We start from the raw sequence: 23041 nt of genomic DNA on the forward strand, positions 1-23041 counted from the left end.
GGGCGAGGCGGAGGGGAGGCGGGGCGAGGCGGAGGCGGAGGCGGGGCGAGGCGGAGGGGAGGCGGGGCGAGGCGGAGGCGGAGGGGAGGCGGGGCGAGGCGGAGGGGAGGCGGGGCGAGGCGGAGGCGGAGGCGGGGCGAGGCGGAGGGGAGGCGGGGCGAGGCGGAGGCGGAGGGGAGGCGGGGCGAGGCGGAGGGGAGGCGGGGCGAGGCGGGGCGAGGCGGAGGGGAGGCGGAGGCGGAGGGGAGGCGGGGCGAGGCGGGGCGGGGGCGGGGAGGGGCGGGCGGAGGCGGGGACAGGCACCCCGGAGCCAGAGGGGCCTCAGGACAATGACGCGCTCCACCGTGAGCACGCCCCTTGCAGTTCACCCGCGCGCCTCTAGGGGTAGAAGGATGGGGTGGGGGTGGGAGTGCTGGGTCCTGTCCATCATCTCTGAAAAGGTCCTTAGGTCACCCCCATTTAGAGGACACTCTTCACTGAGTTCCTACTATGCGCCAAGCACCGGGCCAGGTGTGGAATCCAAGGCCCTAAACCCAGGGCCCTAAAATGTAAGGAGAAATTCTGAAGGTCAAGAATACCCGAGAAAATTACTGTCAAAGAACAAAATGGGAGCATGAAAATAGGCGATGGAACAGAATGGAGAGTCTAAACACAAAACTATAGGAGTGCAGCTAATTGATTTCGGAGTAAGGGGTCGGGACTTGTTTCCCCTAATGAGTGGTACAGGGCCCACTGTATAGCCAGCCATACAGGAAAAAGAAAAAGGAAATGTGAGCCCCTAGGTCAGATCACATGCAACTATGCATTCCAGGCTGATTGCAGATCTAAGTGTGAAAGGCAATGTGAAGCGGCTAGAAACCAGGATAGGAGTCCATCTTCAGAACCTTGGGATCACTAAGCCGTAGAGGATACGCATGCAGTGAGCATGAAAAGTCAAGTGCAAGCGTGTTTCTAGCAACGTCATTTGTACCAGCCCCAAACTAGAAACAACCCAAATGCCCATCAACAATGCAATGGATAAATACATTGTGGAATATTCATACAGTGATATAAACAAATTATAGGGTATTCATATAGCAATAAAATGAACTATTTATTATCCGCAACACCATGGATCAACCTCACAAACATTACATTGAATGAAAGAAGCCAGACTTTCCCTCCCACCCTCCCCCTCCCCCAAATACTGGATCATTCCATATATACAGCACTTTAGAATCCGTAAAAATATAGGGAAAGAAAACAGGCCAGTGCTTAAGAACTAGGATGGGGAGATGGGTTGATACAAAGGGCACAAGGGAATTTGGGTGATAGAACTGTTTTGTATCTTCACTGTGGCTGTGATAAACATGTATGTTTATCAAAACCCATAGAAATGAAATTCACTGTATGTGTAAATCATATCTCAATTTTTTTAATATATATTTTTATTGATTTCAGAGAGGAAGGGAAAGGGAGAGAGAGATAGAAACATCAATGATGAGAGAGAATCATTGATTGGCTGCCTCCTGTACACCCCACACTGGGGATCGAGTCTGCAACCCGGGCATGTGCCTTTGACTGGAATCAAACCTGGGACCTTTCAGTCCGCAGGCCGACACTATCCACTGAGCCAAACCAGCTAGGGCTTTCAATTTTTTAAAAAAATTCTTATGACTTTTAAACTTTAAAAGGAGGCAAAACTAATATATGGACATCAGGAGAGTAGTAATTTGGGGAAGGAGGAGAATGCCTTCTGGGAGGCCGGGACCACTCTACTTCTTGACCCGGGTAGTGGTTGCTCAGATGTGTTTGCTTTGTAATAATTCACTGGGCTGTACTTATGAATTGTGCATTTTCTGTGTATTCTATTTCAATTTGAAAAATTAAACAACATATATCCAGGATCTATGATATCTGCTTAACCTTTTGCACTCAGATGTCGAGTGTGACTCGACACGATTAGCATTAGAATAAAGGAATCAAGAAAAAAGCGAGTGCAAAGGGTTAAATGTAACAAGACAGACATATTAATCATATATCACATCAGTTAATACATAATTACAAACTGAGAAAAATGTTTGAAGGGGAGCCAGGAGATTCCACAGGGGTGCATGTTGGGGGTCTGTCCCACTGTCAGGGGCTGCCCTGACCACTTGAAGCTTGTATGGAGAGACCAGGGGAGGATGCCATTAACATCGGGGGAGGCAGCCTGAAAAACACTTTCCAGATAGAAAGAACCACAGGCGTGGTCCTTCCAAGAAGAGAGGAAGGATGGACAGCCTCGACCTCCCCATCGGTCAGGTGGTCTGCAGGTCTGCCACAGTTAGGATTGTCTCCTTTCTCTGCACCAGACCAACCTTCTTTCAATCTCACTAGGACAGACATTGCGGGACACAGGGAGTCAGAGACCAGACACGTCTAGCTCGCACTTGTTTTCCTCTCAAGTGCCAGAGCTCTCCCTGGTGGGTCTGTGTGGCTTCCAGCCTTCTGCCAGGGTGAAGGTGGGTGGGCGCGGGGACATAGGGGCCTCAGAGTTCCTTCTCTCCCTCCATGATGGGGGTGGTTGCAGCTGAGTATCTGCTCTAGTTCAAAAGGTGTGGGGAGTGGGGTGGAAGGGGGTCCTTTGCATTACTTTCTTCAGTTCAGACATTATGGGCCCATGGTGACATCCCACCAGAACTATTTTAACCTCCATTTGGGGCACCAGATGGGCAGGTTCCTCAATATTCAATATTCAAAGAAAGAAAGCAAGTACGATTTTTTTAAGCTGGGAGGAACTTTGCACAAGGGATTGCCATGTTGTGAATGCATTCTCCTCCCTTGACTGTGAAGATCACCAAGGTCTCAGGTACCTGTGTGGGAATCCCTTGTCACGTCCCGCGTGTTTCAGGGTTCCCGTTCAGGTCCGGTTTCTGGAGAAGGCCGCAATCAAAATGAAGAGAAGCTAGAAAAGAATCAATTTGGGAAAATGGGGGCCAGGCGGGAGTCCACCTCTAGTGGGAGGACTGCTCACTCCTCTGGCCTTTGCCATCCCTTTTATTGGGGTTCTGAGATACACCCATATCCTTTAGGCAGGAAATTACAACAAAAGACCATCAGCAAAAATTTACATGATTAACAGGTGAGAGATTCTTTAACTACCAATGGCTCAACTAAACTATGAGTGAATGGCTCTGACCATTCAGAGCTATTAAGGTTGACCAGCCTTCTGGATTCCCTTTTCACATTTAACTTCCAATGTCTCAATGTTCGGTTTCCGGCATACCTGCTGAAAACAAGGCAAACGGTCTCCGTCACCCCCTTCTGCTTCCATGTGAAGTAGAAAGCAGCCTCTCTAAGGTTATGTCAGGGGGTCTCTACATGCAGGAGACTTTCCTAGGGTCTCCTGGAACTCAGATTCCACCACTGGAGGCCTTGCTGTTTCTGACAATGGTTGTGCTATAGGGACCGGAAGCAGCTGATCCCCACACATAATCCCAAATTAACCTTTGATGTCTGTGGAAGTCCATGTAGAACAGAACGTTAGAGCAGGAAGGGTTCTCTGGGAACAACTTAGGCTTGTTTGTTTTGTAGATGAAACAACCAAGACCATGTCAGAGCCCTTCTCTGAGATCCACAGCTGGTCAATGACAGAGCCAAGAAGCTCGGGCCCAATCTCCTGATTTTCAAATCCAATATTCAATCTCCTCTTCTCCTCGGCACATTTCTACACATGTCCACAGAAGGAAGTTCCATGAACGCTGGTAACCTGTTTCCACGTGAGAGCAGCCAGCTCTTGAGGAGAAACAAATGTTAACCACCTATGGCATGGATAACAATAGATGATGCTCAAAATAACTGGATGTGTTTGTGCATGCTCCCCTGCTGCCCAAGAACTCTTTCAGACATGGATGTCCCATTTTCCTTGGAAGCTTTCCCAACTCTCCCAGACATCTTGTCAGCAATCCTACCAGGTTCCTTGTATCCAGCCCAGGAGCAGTTATTTTGGAAAGTTTTAAATATTTACTGAAATCCATCTCCATGTTATTATCAGCCAGGTTGACTGTGATCACCCATGACCATGCTTGTTTCATCTAACCACTTCCCGCTCTTGTGTACTTAGAAGATGATTATATCACTTTGTCTATAAATATTCTAGCATGTATCTCTAAAAGGTAAAGACACTTTAAAAATAGCCACAAAGCCATGAAATCACCTAAACATTTTGAAGTTGAAGTTAACAATTCCTTAATAGAATTAAATGTTCTTGTAGTGTTCAATTTTCAAATATCTAGGAAGTCTCTTTTTTCTCTCTACAATTTGCTTGAACCAGGAACCAAATACTTTTGCCATTGGTTGGTAAGTCTTTTAGATTTCTTTTAATCTATAGGTTCTGCCTCAATTTCCTCCTGAATTATTTGTCGAAGACACTAAGTCATTTGTCCTGCAGCTTTCCCATGGTCTGGATCTTGCTGATTGTATCCCCATGATGCCGTTAGCATGTTTCTCTGTCTCTTGTATTTCCTCTACATTCATTTTGTTATAACTTTCTCTTCACGGTCTCTCCCTCACTAGACCGTCAGTTCCTTAAGTGCAGTACTGGTGTTTTATTTATCTTTGCCTCCCCAGAGCTTAGCACTGTAGGTGCCCACTAAATGGGGGAAGAGATAAATGAAGCTGTGCGTTCTTTCCTCACGTAGGAAAAGGGAAGACTCTAGAAGCAGTGGTTCTCAACCTTCCTAATGCCGCGACCTTTTAATACAGTTCCTCATGTTATGGTGACCCCCAACCATAAAATTATTTTCGTTGCTACTTCATAACTGTAATTTTGCTACTGTTAATGAATCGTAATGTAAATATCTGTGTGATGGTCTTAGGTTCTACAGCAGCGGTTCTCAACCTGTGGGTCAACCCACAGGTTGAGAACTGCTAGCAGGGTCGCCTAAGACCAGGCGTCCTCAAACTACGGCCCGGGGGCCACATGCGGGTGTTTTTGCCATTTTGTTTTTTTACTTCAAAATAAGATATGTGCAGTGTGCATAGGAATTTGTTCATAGTTTTTTTTAAACTATAGTCCGGCCTTCCAATGGTCTGAGGGACAGTGAACTGGTCCCCTGTTTAAAGTTTGAGGACCCCTACCTAAGACCATCGGAAAACACAGATATTTACATTACGATTCATTAACAGTAGCAAAATTACAGTTATGAAGTAGCAACGAAAATAATTTTATGGTTGGGGTCACCACAACATGAGGAACTGTATTAAAGGGTCGCGGCATTAGAAAGGTTGAGAACCACTGCTCTAGAGTCTCAGCTGGATCCTGACTCCACCTTTTGTTCTCTGGGGGAGCCCTGGGCAAGTCACTCAATCTTCCTTGGGCTCAGTTTCTTTATTTCTAGAATGAAAACAATCATAGTTAGCTCACCTCCTAGGGATGATTTGGGACTTAAATGAGGAAATACACGTAAAATGCTTAGCATTACTTTCTGGCACACAGTAAGCTCTCTTTAAACGTTAGCTGTTGGTATGCACATTCTACTAGGTTGACATTTTGTGCTAGTCAGCATGGGCGAGGCCCAGCTAAAGCAACAAATTAATCCCTAAATCTCAGCATTGAGTGAAACAAAGAATTTTTTTGCCTGTTCATGTTGCATGTCCAGGGTAAGTCAGTGAATGCTATACTCCATGCAGTCACTCGGGGGTGAGACGGCTCCTTCGTCTCAGTATATGACCTCTGCAGCTTCTATGGAGGGGGAGAGAAAAGTGTGGAGGTCACACAATGGCTCTTAAAAGCTTCGGCCTGAGAGTGGCACGTACCACTTCTGCTTATATTTCATTAGCTAGAACTCATCATATGAGTCCACTTAACTGCAAGAATTCTGGGAAATATAGACTACCCATGTGCCCAGGAAGGGGAAGAGAATTTGATAGGGATGACATTATCACACATTCTGTGTGGCCTATGATTAAATATTAGGATGACTGCAGATATCAGGGGTGCTAGTATACCTCTAACAAGCAAGGAGTAATGCTCAGATAGCACTCCGTTGAACCTGAGAGAACAATCTATTCTTCTCATATAATAAAGTGACCCTTTGTAACAGAAATCTGATCATGTCCCTCATGTTTCCAGTCCTCCCATTGGCTTCACAAGGTACTTGGAATGAAAACTGTATCTTTTACGATGAGCTTCAAAGTCCACCTTACCTGTTCCCTGCCCTGATTTCCTGCCACTTTTTCTCACTCACTGCGATTAGCCATGCTGTGCTGTGCGGCTCCTTGAAGGTGTTAAGCAAGTGCTAGTCTTATGGCCATTGCTGTCCCCAGATATCCCAATGACAAATGTCCACATTTAACTCAGGCTTCTGCTCAAATATCACCTCATCAGAAGACTATCCTCTGAAAATGCTGGTAAATGTCTAACAAATAGCTCTCTGGGCTAAAAGGCCCTGATTTCCAGTATTTGCCAATTCCCTTGGTGTAAATACATCCAGTCTGGCTGCTTAGTAAGCTGCTAACCTGACGTCCCTGTACGCGGGGTTCGAAGGAGATGCGCAGGAGCACACCATTATGTAATATTTCCAACACACAGTTATAATGGATATAAATAACTCAAAGAGCATAGATAATAGTAACACATAGTAAAGTAGAAAATAATGAGTTTATTACCTTTTCTTTTATTAGAATGCATTTACTTGTAAGGTTATGTAATTTAATTTGTAATAACGGTTGTGTTTAACATCCAGCTAGCAAAACTCCTGAAACTTTAATCGTCAGCTCTAATGAACTGGTATGAGCTGCCACCCACACACCATTGCCTCGCCTGAAATGGGACCTGCACCAACCTCTTACCTTTATTTTTCTTCAAAGTATTTGTCAGCACCTGCTGCGATATTATAAATTTGATTATTTAAGTATAATCAAACCTGCTATAATGTAAACTTTCTTGTTCTGACTGAGTCCCCAGCACCTCGAACAGTGCTTGGTTTATAATAGGTTTTCAACAAGCATTTATTGAAGAATGAGTCACCGGGTCCCCTTATATTCATGAAGGAAAAAGGAAGATGGGATGTCATAATAATACAGGTGCACCTTGGAGATATTGCGGGTCTGGCTCCAGACCACCACAATAAAGTGAGCCTCACAATAAAGTGAGTCATAATCTTCTTCCTGGGGGTGGGTCTTGCCTTTGATTTGTAAAATATGAAACATTTGTGAAGCTCAATGAAGCAAAGCGCAGTACAATGAGGTATAAAGATATAACACTTATGCAAACCTTTTCTCTCAAACAAGCTAGCATTTCTGAATTCGACCAAGAAAAATGAACTGCTTGTCACTATTCTCTAGGGCCAATTTTCAGACTGATGAGAGAAGGAGTAAGTAATGCACCCATAAACTTTATCAGTATGCTCATTCCTGGCCATAAACCCAAAGTTCACCAACAGCAAACATTTCTGCAGATCAGCTGGAGTTTAATGTTCTTTCTCAGTGAAAAAAATGTAAAGATTTATTATGTACGGCTATGTTCATTAAACACATTCATATGATTGGCTAGTTTTCTCTTATCACTCATTTTATTTTTTAAAAATGTGTTTTTATTGATTTTTTTAGAGAGCGGAAAGAAAAGGGATAGAGAGATAGAAACATTGAAGTGAGAGAAACATTGATCAGCTGCCTCCTGCATGCCTCCCACTAGGGATCAAGCCTGCAATCCCAGCATGTGCCCTGACCATGAATTGAACCAGGGAACTCTTGGTTCATGGATGGACACTCAACCAACTAAGACACACCGGCCTGGCCTCATGACTCATTTTAATAGTTCTTTGCACTTGAACTCCCACTAGGCCTTCTGGTCATTAAAAATTTGTCAAGGCTGGTTTGTGTTCCCTTTCCCCAGCGTCCTCTTTCCACTTCTCCCTTTCTTCTTCGTGGTGCCCAGTTTTTAGCATACCTCCCCCCACCCTTCTCTCCCCTCCAACCTGTCACAACCAGATCTCAGGGAATGAGTCACTGACTCTCATTAGATGGTTGGTGACCAGTTAAGCATGACAGTGTCCTTTTGTCTGAGGTGTTTCAGTAATGGACGAGGAACTAATGAGCCAGTGCACTCAGGAGAGTGCTGTCCTTGAAGTGCTGCGTGCCTTGGTTTCTGTCTCCGTCAGAAGAAGAGAAGCCCTGACCACATCACCAGAAAGTATGAGGATAAAACTCTCTAAGAGATCCCTGTTCGAAGATCCCTGTTTGATCCCTTTTCAAAGCCCTCTAAAGTATTAGTACACTCATTCCAGCTTAGGACCAATCCTTATATTTTTTAAATGTGCCTCTACAAAATATTAAAATTGCTCTAGCTGGTTTAGCTCAGCAGACAGAGCGTCGGACCAAAGGGTCCTCGATTCCGGTCGAGAGCATGTACCTTGGTTGCAGGCTCCTCCCCAGCCCGGGCCCTGGTCAGGGCGCATGCAGGAGGCAACCAATCTATGTGTTCCTCTCACATTGATGTTTCTCTCTCTCTTTCACTCTCCCTAAAAATCAATGGAAAAATATCCTCAGGTGAGAATTTAAAAAAATATATTGAAATGAAGAGACTCAATAGGAAGGGAAAGATTATTTTATTCTGAACACCACAAAATTCCTGATGTTTCTGAAACACCACTGTTCTGGCAACTGAATATTCAGCCTTGCATTTTAAGTCAGAACCCTGAAAAATCAGAGTTTCTGTGTGGGTAGCCACTGGCTAAATTGTGCTCCAAATGAAGCTGCCTGGTAACATTGTGTTTTTCTTTGTCATCAGGATTACTTTGGTCTACCACTTTCCCACCTCAGTCATTTCTGATTTTCTCTGCATTACATGGAAATTAGTTTTGTCAATGTAAGAAACATTCAAACCTACAGAGAATTTTTGTGAGTTTATTTGGGTGAAACTGTTAACAATTGCTGGAAAGCAAAATCTCAATGGATCAAGATAATGCTCCTGAGAATGGCAGTTTTGCCCCTTATTTTATACACTAGAGGCCCAGTGCATGGATTTGTGCACTGGTGGGGTCCCTCGGCCTGGCCTGCAGGGATTGGGCTGAAACTGGCTCTCCAACATCCCCCGAGGGGTCCTGGATTGCAAAAGGGCACAGGCCAGGCCGAGGGACCCCATTGGTGCACGATCGGGGCTGGGGAGGACCGTGGGAGAGCTCCAGGGCGTGTCTGGGGCCCGTCTTGCCCAGTCCCGATTGGGCGGACCCCAGCAGCAAGCAAACCTACTGGTTGGAGTGTCTGCCCCCTGGTGGTCAGTGTGCATCATAGCGACTGGTCAAACAGTTGGAGGGACAATTAGCATATTAGGCTTTTATATATATAGATTACAATCAAAAGAGGAGATGCAAGTGGGTTGTATAAAATCCATTGGTACTAGATTAGGGAGGTGGGAGAAAGCGGGGAAAACCTCTGGGATTGGATGAAAAGTTAAATGATGGACACAGCCGAAACCGGTTTGGCTCAGTGGATAGAGCGTTGGCCTGCGGATTCAAGGGTCCCAGGTTCGATTCCGGTCAAGGGCATGTACCTTGGTTGCAGGCACATCCCCAGTAGGAGGTGTGCAAGAGGCAGCTGATCGATGTTTCTCTCTCATCGATGTTTCTAACTCTATATCCCTCTCTCTTCCTCTCTGTAAAAAATCAATAAAATATATTTTAAAAAAAATGATGGACACATACATCTTTCACATAGGTGGGAACAGGATAGTTAATAGTCAACAATTAACAGGATAACGATAACAATGAGAGGATTTATGGTCTCCACCCGTACATTGGTGGTGCCCTGGAAAAAGGGGAGTTACCCTGACACTCCACAGGTATGTTATCTTAGATGCAAAAGACAATAGATAGGCTCAGTCAAGGTAAAGATTGACTTTTGCCAGAGAAGATTCTAGCCTAGGACATAACTACCCACCGTAAAGTGCTTTTTGTTTCAAAGCTTTAATTTCAGGCCCTCCTTTGTGGTTATTTTAGGTCTGTGAGTGTGCAAGGCCACCATGCAGGTCTTCCCTAAGCTTGTCAGGTTAGCATGCGGCCCCTTTTTGCCCACAGTTTGTGCTTCTTAAAGTGAACAATATTAGAAAGGAGAACGATAGTTTGCTGCTGAAACAATACAGGCCGCAATGAAATTATATTGGAAAGATAACCCGCAAATCACAATTTAAGGTAGATAAACTAACCTTAAGTCCCTTAAAGTACCACTGTCTTTAACTCAAGAAAAAGAAAACCTTAACCTGTAAACTTTCCTTTCAAGGACTGACCTCCGGAGCACCCCAGTCTTTAGAGATGCTTGAGCAGGCACCGCCAGAACTGGAGGAAAACCTGGGAGTGCGGTGTCCTGGATGCCAAGCCAGGCAAGCGCTTTAAGGAAGACTGGCCAGCTGTCTCTAACTGCCCCTGAGAAGAAAAAAGGAAACTTCAGGAATTACCATTGGAATAAAGAATATACAAATTCCAGGTGTTGGCTTGAGGTTTCTACCCTACAGAAAGAAGCCATTAGCCTCCTAGTTCAGTGACTCCCAGACCAAAATTACCCGGGGACCTTAAAAAAGCTCTCTTGTTCACACACACTCACACACACACTGAGAACCTGAACTACAGTTCTGGGGTGGGGCTTAGGAATCTGCATTTTCAGAAGTTGCAGTTCTGATTCTGGTCCTCAGCAAGGCTTGGCCTGGCTTTGTCATCAGTGGAAGTGAGGTATCCCTTTCCTCACTGGGTGCTGGGGGTGGGGTCCTTACGACATCTTAAGTAAAATGATTTTCTGAGACTCACACAAGAGGATGAGTGGTTTTTATTTGCATGGAGTTACATCCCGGGCTTCCCAAAGTCCCATTTCCCTTAATCCAGGCCTGGAAGAAGTAAGTGCAGCTGGCGCTTCAGTAGAGCTAAAGGCAAAGCCAGCATCCAGAGTTTCCTTTCCAGGTTGGAATTGGGTCTGGTACAGCATCAGGTTAGTTGCAGTCCATTAGTCCATTGTGTGGAGTCCTTGAGTCCGTGGGCCATACGGGTGAATGCAGGAGCGTGAGAGCCGCATAAGCCGGAAGTTAAGAGCAAACCAAGAGAGGCAGGAGCCAAGAGCCAAGAGCCAAGAGAGCAAACTTCTTTGTTTAGGGGATTAAATTCTCAAGTCTTCCTGTGCTTGCAGTGGCCACACCTATTCTGGCAAATGACCTATTATTCCCAGGTGTGACTGACAAGTATCTTCCCTATTTCACCCAGGTTTGACTGGGCATGCGTCTATTCTCCCCACAACACCCGCTGTTCAGTCCCTTCTCCTAACAATCTGGAGGGAATGGACCAGTGGCTTCCTGGGGTGTTACACTGCCACCTCCTGGCGAACTGTGCAAAGGACATGCCTATATTTTTTGGCCTTCCCTTTGCTCGTTTCCTGTTATTAATAACTAGGTTAATTACAATAGTAACAGCTAGACTTCATCCAGAACAATAGCTGGTAGCTGGGCATGGGCCACACCTACAGATCCCTTCAGAAACATCAGATATTTTGCCCTCAACAATAACGTTCATAGCTGAAGTATGCATTCGTGATGGCTTCATACCCAGCATGAGTCTGAGCATCCTACTTCAAAATATTAATTTTGCTTTCTTTGTGAGAGATTTTTCTTCTAGAGTTTTGCATCACAGGTGATGTCTATTCTCAAGCATGAGACCACTTGTCATTCAGATATTGAAGACTGTTTTTTTAAAAAAATATATATTTTCATTGATTTCAGAGAGGAAGGGAGAAGGAGAGGGAGACAGAAACATCAATGATGAGAGAGAATCACTGATTGGCTGCTTCCTGCACGCTCCCCACTGGGGACCGAGCCCACTACCCGGGCATGTAACCTCGACTGGAATCCCCACTGGACCCTTCAGCCAGTAGGCCAACACTCTGTCCATTGAGTCAAACTGGCTAGGGCTAGACTGTTTCTTTTTAATGAAAGTGTTAGGGGTTGAGGCAAAGAGGCAAAACTGTTTAGTGGTTTTTGTAAAGAACAACTTAAACAAAAGAACACAGTTTATGATTCAGTATTAATTCTGCAGCCATCTTTTAAGCCATAAAGACTTCCTGTAGCAGTAAAAATAAATAATACTGTTTTTTTTTCATTAATGGTTATTTATTTTTATTATGCAACCTAGTAACACTATTCTCTGAAAGTGAAAATAACTATTTTAAAAAGGTCCTTTTATTGTGGTAAAATATACATAATGTTATTGGCCATTTTAACCATTTATAAGTGTATGGTTCTATGGCATCAAGTACATTCACATTATTTTGCTGTTGTCACCACCATTCATCTCCAGAACTAAAACAACTTTTTAAAAAATGTCTAAAGATAGTTGTTTCATATGCTTAATATTCATTAAAAAATTAAGTGTTGGCCAAATTTATGAAAATGAATACAAATATTAAGAGCATATTATTATAATAAAATAACAGAGTACCTTGAAATATTTTATTTTCCTCTTTTTTCTGCTGTATTAGTTTTCTATTGTTGCATAACAAATTACCTGAGGTTAGCAGCTGAAAACAGCCAATATTTTACATTCTTTTTATTATATTAAACTAGGGGCCCAGTGCATGAATTCGTGCACCTTGAAAGGAACTGTGGGCTGCGAGGTTGCAGTGGGCACAGGGGCTGGTCTCGGCCCCTCCTGCCGCGGCCCCCGGTCTCCTGTCTGCCAGCAGCACTGCTCCCGCCGCTGCTGCCCCCACGCACTGATGGCGCTGGCCCCACTCGCACCCACTGATGGCGTGGAGCGATTAGGGCCAGCACCAGCAGCGGGTGCGAGCGGGGCCAGTGCAGGCAGCAGGTGCAAGTGCCAGCTGCTGCCCCGATCACCCCTCAGGAGCAGAGGGAGGTGGAGAAGCCCTGAAAGGCAATCAGGGCTGGCAGCTGCTGCTCGCACCCACTGACAGCACCGAGTGATCAGGGCAGGTGCCAGGCACCGGCAGTGTGTGTGAGTGGGGCTGGCACTGGCAACAGGTGCAAGTGCCGGGTGGGACTGCACTGGGTGGGACCGCGGTGCACAGGAGCAAAGAATTTTCATTAACTACCAGAGGCTCACCCTGATGACAGCGATTGGAACCCTGCCTTGGTCTAGCACCCCCGCTCACCTGCTCCAACATCCCACCCTGGCCAATGCCCGCCATGTTCTGCACGTGCCCCTGGTGGTCAGCACACATCATAGTTTGTAGGAAGCGGTTATAGGGTTAAGCCTTGGACTGACCTGCTGGCAAAGTCACAAACAAGTCCCAGCTTGGAGGGCACAGACCTCTAAGCATAATTAAGCTTGATCTTGTGACTGCTCCCTAGATCTTTCCTGGGTAGCTAGTGGGCTGTGGGAGGGGCAGCAAGTGCTGCCAAAACAAGTGAAACTTACAAGAACATTATAAACTACCTTATTTGTCCCTGACTATAAATAAAGCATCAACTTTGCAGTCTGGATCTGTTCTGTGGCCTCAGCAAGGCACAGAAGATCCACCTAGACCCAGCTTATTCTCTTTTCTGTCTTTTTTCTCCATCCTTCACTGCCCTCCTTCAGGCTCGCCGAACCCTTGGCTGTGCTGGCGTGGCACAAGTGGCGCCCAACGTGGGGCTGAGTTCGGCCCAAGTGGCACTCAATGCGAACCTGAGTGTGAGGGAACTGCAATTGTCAGGTGAAAGGACGCTCCAGTGACGCACGTGCGAAAAGGAAGGTAAGGAGCGCAATTTAGTACTAGACTATTTGTAAAACAAGGGAAATTCACGACCACAGGGAAAGAATGTATATGTATTCATGCTTAAGGCTATGCTCCAAGCAAGGGGCTGTTCTGTGAGGTATAAACAGCTTTTCGATTTTTTGGATTTTGTAAGTAAAACCTGCCCATGGTTTTCTGAGGAAGGAAAGGTAAATATAGAGGCATGGGAGAAGGTAGGAAAACAACTTCGCGATCATTATATAGCTGAAGGTCCAGAGAAAATGCCTGCCTCTGCTTTCAGTCTGTGGTCCCTGATTCGGGACTGCCTAGAGCCCACTCCAGAAAGGGAGTGGGGGAATGTGGCAGGGAAATGAAAATCTTGGCCAAATTGGGTGATTAGTTATTACTTTGGAAAGCGAAAAAGAAAGAAAAATTTAAGGACAATTTTTGCATTTGAATACTTACAGGCTTGCTACTCAATTTCCCTGGGGCAAGGAAAAAACATTGTCGATTTGTTCTTAAAAATATAAAGTGTTATTCATCTAGGAAATGCTAAATATACTTGACTTGCCAGCTTTAAAAGTTCAAAGTGCAAATTAAATTGGGAGAAATTATATAGTTGGGGTAATTAAATCCTAAAGTATAAGAACTTATTTTGGAAAAAACAAAATGTTGTGTTTTCCCTAATAATTAGGAATTCAAAATAAGTTGCTTATTATTGGTCTAATTAAAAAAGAGGATTAATTCTGTGATCCCAACCAAAATTTTTCTATGCAAAAACTAGTTTAAGACCTAATTGAAATCTTAAGATAATTGTAAAAGGTATTATAATATTTAAATCATATATAGATGTTTGTTTGATGGTTTTTTTCCATGTTAAAATTTCAAGGCTTTAACAGAGATGATTCTTGGAAAGCTCCAAGGGCCCGGAGTAATACAAGAAATTTATTCTCTCCTCTTGAAGGAAATCTTTTTAAATTTAACAGATCAAATATACTTGAAAGTACATAGAAAGCCTTATCAAATAAAAATTAATAAATGTACTTTACATTCTCTTAGCTCATAAAAATGAAACGCATCTAAATATTATCTATATAGATTTACAGGATTCTTTGCATTGTGCTGGATTATACATAGCACCCGAAAAGGTTCAAAGGACATTTCCTTTTTCTTATCTTGGCAGCATTATTGAGGGAAAAACAATAAAACCTCAAAAAATTCAAATTCGGACTGACACTTTACTTACATTAACAGAATTCCAAAAATTATTAGGAGATATTAACTGGGTTCGACCTGCTTTAAAATTAACCACTGCTGACTTAAGCCCTTTATTTCATATACTAAGGGGAGATTCATCTCCGTCATCCCCACGCTGCTTGACAGAGGAAGCCAAGACAGCCTTCCATAAAGTTGAGGATGCCTTAAGTCAGTGATGGCGAACCTATGACACGCGTGTCAGCACTGACACGCGTAGCCATTTCTGATGACACGCGGCCGCATGCTGAGGATGAAACATTTGCTGCTCCTGAGGATGAAACATTTGCGACTAGAGTCCAAATTGATGATTTGGAGATGCAACTTGCAGAATTTCAAGACAGTATCTGGGCTCAGGTGTTTGTTGACTTGAGGTCAAAGCTTGAGAATCTGGCAAGGTGCCGCTTGGAGAATCAAGAGGAGTGCCACTACGAACAGGAAATTTGGAGTGCCTGGAACCAACTACCAGACACTTTTAGCACCCTGAAAAATATAGCAATGGCTTTACTCATAATTTTTCCCTCTACATACTTTTGTGAGGCCTTATTCTCAGCATTAAATAATATCAAAACCAACAAAAGAAACAGATTAACAGATGAAGTTAGTAGCGCTTGCTTGGGCCTGAAGTGTACAAAATACCAACCTTCAATTGAAGAGTTAGCCAATGAAATTCAGCAACAAAAAGTCACTAATAGGCAGGTTAGTTAAAGAATTCCCCCTCCCCCTCACTTATCTTAGTTCACGGCACCCCACACAAGCTAAATAATATCAAGACTAACAAAAGAAACTGACTGATGGATGAACAAAGAAGTCACTAAGCAGGTAAGTTAAATATTTAGTTTTGGTTTATTAAATACAATTATATATAACAATTATACATTTATGTTATTTAAACTATAAATATCGCGAAATAATGTTTTTTTCCTCAAAGTGACACACTACCCGAGTTATGCTCAGTTTTTTGGCGAAGTTGGACACACCAAGCTCAAAAGGTTGCCCATCACTGCCTTAAGTTCAGCACAACTTACTCGAATTGATTACTCCCTTCCCTTACAGGTTTTAATTTACCCTACGACACATACACCCACTGGGGTCATTTGGCAAGCTCCTGGAGTTGTTGAATGGCAATATTTGGCTCATTCTCCAACTAAGGTATTAACTCCTTTCCATGATTCGGTTTCCCAGCCAATAGCTCGGGCCCGCCTTCGAACAGGCCAATTAGTGGACCAAGACCCTGACCTTATTGTAGTGCCATTTACAGCTATACAGCAAGACTGGCTCTGGCAACGATCAACAAATTGGACGACTCCCCAAACGGGAGAGAGTGCCAAACATGTAATTAATCATTGCCTAGCTGCCTTTGAGGTACTAGGTCCTCCCTTAGAGCTAAAGACAGACAATGGACCCGCATACACTAGTTCTGCTTTTCAACATTTTTGTCAGCAATATCAAATTTGTCATAAAACTAGTATCCCTTACAACCCTCAAGGTCAAGCAATAGTGGAAAGAGCAAATTGTACACTTAAAATGCAATTACTAAAACAGAAAGGGGGAGATGGATGTTATGTGTCACCTCAAAACAAACTCAGTCATGTTCTTTATACTTTAAAATTTTTTGAATTGTGATGTAGAGGGTTGTATAGCAGCCGAAAAGCACCGATCAGGCCTCCTGTACAATAGCATCCGTGGGGTTAGCCCGATGGAAGGATGTACAAACTGGACAATGGTTTGGACCAGATCCAGTAATGATGTGGGGAAGAGGTTGTGTTTGTATTGTTGGAGACCGGGTGTAAGCTGACAGAGTCCTTGCACCCGAAGGGACCAACAAGAATTAGTCCCTTCCCATGCAGTGTCCCCTGACTTGTTTTGATATAACTTGTTTTGATGGCACATTCCTATTGTCAGCAGATGAGTAGAATAAGGGAGACCTTTCATAACTTATTAAAAGTCTGTAAATATTTACCGAGAATTTGGCCTCCTGCTTTATCTTAGAGATTAAGAAGAACAGAGAGTACATTCCTCTTTGAATACCTCCTATTCAGTATTTGTGTATAAAAGGCATCGCGCAGTCAATAAAGCCAGCCGCAGTCTCTCGAAGACCTGCTGTCCTCCCAATCTCGCTGTCCTGTCTTTCTTTCTTTTCTTAATTCCCAACTCCCTACCTCAGCCCGGTTCAACCTGTCAGGCTGGTCCCTGACATTGTATCTTTCCAGAAGGAGCCGGGCAGCCAATTTGGGTGCCAGAGCGTTAATTGCGTCACCACCATGGACCCAGAGAAGCTCCTTGTCCCATTGTTCAAAAGACTGAAAGTTGCCCCAATGACAGCAAAGCAGAAAAGGAAGATGAAGGCTACGCAGGAGACCGAGGTGCCAACATGGGGTCAGCGGAAGAAGTTAACAACTGAGACCCAGCAGATGGCAGAAAAGCAGGAAGTAGAAGCTACTCCCTCAACCATGTTTCTGGCCATGCCAGCATTGGTTAGCTGCCAGTCTTCTGCAAACTCTTTCGCAGCCAAGTCTGAGGACTCTTGAGTAAATCAGCAAAAGAAACTTTCATTTAGTAGGAAAACGTTACTGTAGTTTGATTTCTTTATTGTTGTGTTGCATTGGCATTATTATGTGTTGCATTGGCATTGTTTTGTTATTGGGTTTTGCATTGGCATTGTTTTGTTAATGTTTTAATGGTCAGAAATTTGTTCTTGATGTTTAAGTTTTACTTCCATTATTAGTAGCTTATTAGTAGCTTAAATTTAAAAGAAAGGGCGAGATGTAGGAAGCGGTTATAGGGTTAAGCCTCGGACTGACCTGCTGGCAAAGTCACAAACAAGTCCCAGCTTGGAGGGCACAGACCTCTAAGCATAATTAAGCTTGATCTTGTGACTGCTCCCTAGATCTTTCCTGGGTAGCTAGTGGGCTGTGGGAGGGGCAGCAAGTGCTGCCAAAACAAGTGAAACTTACAAGAACATTATAAACTACCTTATTTGTCCCTGACTATAAATAAAGTATCAACTTTGCAGTCTGGATCTGTTCTGTGGCCTCAGCAAGGCACAGAAGATCCACCTAGACCCAGCTTATTCTCTTTTCTGTCTTTTTTCTCCATCCTTCACCGCCCTCCCTCAGGCTCGCCGAACCCTTGGCTGTGCTGGCATGGCACAGTAGTTGTTCCACCATTTGGTCTATTTACATATTAGGGTTTTGTGTATATATATATAGGTCTTCAAAATCTGATGAGTGTATTATATGGACTTTACATCTCAATTTGTAAAGTGCCCTGTAGCCCACATTCACATACCTGCTGCATGAAGACACACTGGTGATAATGAGGATTGCTTGGACCTGAGCACTTCAGAGCTTATTATAGATCTCAGAAGAAAAGATGGCAGCATAAATGCACAAGCACATGGCAGTTATGCCAATTACACTCAATTCCCATTGTACCATCAGCTTCTGGAGGAGGCCCATGACTGGTCTTAGCCCCTTGAAATCCCTCTAGTCCAGATGGAGGAGCTGGGAACCCCAGGCATGGTCTTGGTCAACATACAATAGGAAGATGTGGTACAGCAAATATTAAATTCCAGCATCTTGTCTGCTGAAACAAGAAAGGCTATCAAGGTTGGCCAAGAAACAGTCAACATTATTATTAACTAGAGGCCCGATGCACGAAATTGTGCAAGAGTAAGCCTTCCTTCCCCCAGCTGCCTGCACTGGCTTCCCTTGCAGCCCCAGCTTTGTCCAGAAGGATGTCTGGTATAATTAGCATATTACACTTTTATTATTATAGATAGCTTATTGCAGTTATAACAAAAGTGTTGCAAACTAGTCCTGCAACTCAGATATACCCTGAAGCATAGCTTCTGTATTTCTATAGTCTATTTATTTTCCCCACCATGAGAAGTTAATGCTCATACACTGGAGATGGGCTTGTACACTGAGTGGCCAGATTATTATGATCTCTGAATGCATAATAATCTGGCCACTCAGTGTATATCCTACATAATAAAAGGCTAATATGCAAATTGTCCCCTCAACCAGGAGTTCAACCAGCAGGCAGACCGGCCAACCACCCATGTCCCCTCCCCATAACCAGGCTGGCCGGACCCCACCCATGCACGAATTCATGCACCAGGTCTCTAATATATATATATATATATATATATATATGTATATATACACACACACACACACACACACACATATATATACACACACATACACATATATATACACACACACACACATATATATACACATATATATATACATATATATGTATACACACACACACATTTATACACACACACACACATATATATGTACACACACACACACACATACACACACACACACACACACACACACACACACACACACATATATATTGAGTGGCCAGATTATTATGCATTCAGAGATCATAATAATCTGGCAACTCAGTATATATTGGTATAGCCATCTTGAAAAACAAGCAAATTAAAAATATACATATTCTATGCTTCAGCACTTCCATCCTAGGTATGTAACCTGGAGCAGGGGTCTACAGATTTTTTTCCTCAAAGAGCCAGAAAATAAATATTGGGGCTTTGTGGGCCAGGAGATCTCTGTCACAGCTACTCAGCTCTGCTGCTCTTGTTGGGAAGCAGCCATAGATCACAAGAAACCAAATGGATGCGTTTATGTTCCAATAAAGTTTTATTTGTAGACACCAACATTTGAATTTCATATACTTTTCACCTGCCACGAAAAAAAATGTTCTCTTTCTTTTTCTTTTTTTCAACTATTTAAAATGTAAAAATTATTCTTAGCTTGTGAACCATACAAAAGCAGCCAGCAGACTGGCCCGCAGGAACTACTGTATGTATGTGTAGCGAGAGGCTCACTCAAGAAGTTTCCAGCGGTGTTACTTGTAATAGCAACTAAATGAAAAGTCTACCACAGAAGCACAATGAGCAAAAAGTTATGACAGATTCATAGGATGGAGCACAGCATAGCACTGAAAATGGGTGAACTGCAGCTACTTGCATGAGTATGGATAAATCCCAAACCCTTAACATAGATCGAAAAAGCAAGTTGCAGAATTCATGCAGTATGGTAGTTAGATTAAGTAAAAAAAGGGGAGGCAAAATTAAACAATTCATAGGTGATAAAACTATGAAAAAAGGCAAGGAAATTACAAATACATAACTCAAGAAAATGGTCCCCTTAGGGGTGAGGAGAGATGAAGATATATTGGGAAAAGCATATAGGGGCTTCCTAGTTACTGGAGTTTTTCCATTTTCTATATTTTCATGCTGGACAGCCAGGAGTTCCTTTCCTTCTCACGCTTTATACTATATACTATATACTATATACTATACATGTACATATGTACATCTTACTTAAACTATAACCTAATTTTAAGAAGAGCCTGACCACTGACAGTTTGAAGTTGACATAGTGGCTGATTCCACAGATTTGCTTACAAATTCGTTTTGCCAATGCATCTTGGTTCTGTAGGCAAGGGTGCCCTCTTCAGGCAGTATGTCCAATGCTGTTAAAGACTTTGAATAGAAAATGTAAACTTGAAACTACCCAAAACTCATAGAATCACACAACTAAGAGGCACTTCATGAGGTTTTTATGTCTATTCTTAACCAGCCCAAAGTATTTTATTTTTAGAAATCTCTAGGGAAGCTCTTTTTTTTTTCTATTTTCACTTAATAAAATGACTTAGTTTGGTTAGTTTTTTAAAAAAAATCCTCATCTCCTAATTTCTATTTCTAAATCCTTTAGAATTCTTTCCTGGAAGGTTTAAGATACAACTACAGAAACTCACATCATGAGATGCCCCCCATAGCCTGTGTTAGTGCTAAGAGGTGGGAAAGGCTGCGTTTCTTGTCATTGTCAATCGGTTATATGTTCTTGCAAAAATTCTATTTTCATTCAGAGGAAAAATAATACTCAGACCTTAGATCTTGTGGGAACTACTCTGGATTGTCAGAATAGTTAACACATGGTTCCATTTACTACATATATTTATGCTATAGTCTATGGGAAGGACCTAAACAAAAACTACATTTAGTCAGTATTTATTGAAAAGATGGTTGAAGTTGTGCATTAGAAGCTTGAAATGAATAAATCTATTTTTTGACCCAGCCATTCCAATTTAGTTAAATAAAATCCATTCCATTGTTAACTCACTCAACTGGCACTTATTTATGATGATTATTATTACAACTTTAAGTCAAACACCGTATTCATTCTTTCGGATCATCTTATACCACCATTGTATTAAAAATCATCATTTTTGAAAAATCTTTTTTTTTCGATTGTATGTCAGTTGAAAAAAATTGCAAACTATTTGTTAATTCCTTATTTTGATTTTATTTCATGGATTGCATAAAGTTAATTTCTATGCAAGGTTTTTATTGGCCCTGAAATTGTTTTATAGAAAAACATGTTAGTCGAGTAAAAATATGGGTTGCACTACTTTGAACATTTTGTACTGCTTTCATTATGTGTGGATGAACAAAGTGGCCAGCAGAACGTCCAGTCCTAGAATTTTAAAATGGAAAGTGATTGCTGAGATCATCCTGTCTGCCTGGCCTACGAGGGCCACTGCGTACACTGAGTCCTAAAGCGGTCCCTTTATTTGTCCCAACTCACCCAATGCTAGGAATTGAGATAACTCCTTTAACCAGTTTCAAATGAACTTAAGTCGTGGGGTGGTTTCATCTTAGTGAAACAGGTTCTTCAGTGGGCACTTGGCTTGCCCAGGCTTCTACCGCTGGGTAGCTGGGAGGCAGTGTTGTGTAGTGGGAAAAAGCTGTCGCGCAGAGAGTGCTGGGAGCTCCTGCCACTTGGTGGCAGATTGTGAGCAAATTACTAGTGATGTGAATGGGAATACTAACGCATACCTTATAGGGCTGTCCTGGGGCTTAAAAGAGATGCACAGAGCTGGGAACACAGTAGATCTTCAGTGAATAGTAGCGGCTGTTATTACCAGCTGTACATTTTTATTAGCTGTATATTTATATTATTAGCTATATCTTTTATGTATTATTTACTTGTATGTTTTTATTAGCCATATTTTTAATGCTTATATGCATTTTTAATCTGAAACCCATCTTCCTAATTTCTAGTTATGTGCCTTTAATTCTATCTATTTTCCCACAGACCCTAGCAGGGTGACTTGAACCATATTTAATTCATCGGTGCCTCAGTTTCTTATTTGTGTTAGGAGGGAGGGGTTGAACCAAATAATGTAAAAATCCCCCCTTTTAGTCCTAACTTCCCATGTGCTTACCAGTTGGTTTTTGAAAGCCCCAAATCACCAGTTCTCAGAGGGTTTTCAAGTTCAAATGATCTACATAAGCCTCTTAAAATAATTAATTTCTCTGACTGCCCAATGGAAAATATTGGATTGAAAATCATCGTCAAGAGTTAAAGAAAATGATGATGGTGGGGATGGGGGATAAATCACTGCTTAATAAATGCTGTCAGGCAAGCAGAATACTAGGGATAAAAATTGATTTGGATTAACTTGGATCTCTGTTTCATATTATTTATAGAAGTAAACTTAAGATGGGTCAAAGAGTTAAATACTTAATGCTGATTTATTAAAGAAAAAATGTCCTTAGAAAAATGGAATGCCAAATTTAATCCAGCTGTTGAGAGAGATAAATATTTGATGCTTGAGAAGTATAGGCTATGCCCTGGCCAGTGTGGTTCCTTGGTTAGAGCATTGACCTGTGCACCAAAGGGTCTCAGGTTCGATTCCCAGTCAAGGCCACAGACCTGGGTTGCAGGTTCGATCTCTGGCCTAGGTTGGGGCGAGTTTGGGAGGCAACCAGTCGATGTGTCTCTCTCACATCGATGTTTCTCTCTCTCTCAACCAAATGACTCTCTCTCTCTCTGTCTTTCCCTCCCTCCTTCCCTCTCTTCCAGTCTCTAAAAATCAATGGAAGAAATATCCTCAGGTGAGGATTAACAAAACAACAACAAAAAAGAAGTATAGCCTATGACAAGAGCTGCAGTACAAATGATCAAATGTGGAAAGTCAAACTAAAACTTGCGCACATACAATGTAATGAAATAGATATAGAAAGAAACTAACAGGATAGAGGAAATAAATATGACAACAT

Source organism: Eptesicus fuscus, chromosome 2 (genome assembly GCF_027574615.1).
Source record: "Eptesicus fuscus isolate TK198812 chromosome 2, DD_ASM_mEF_20220401, whole genome shotgun sequence".
Classification (NCBI taxonomy): Eukaryota; Metazoa; Chordata; class Mammalia; order Chiroptera; family Vespertilionidae; genus Eptesicus; species Eptesicus fuscus.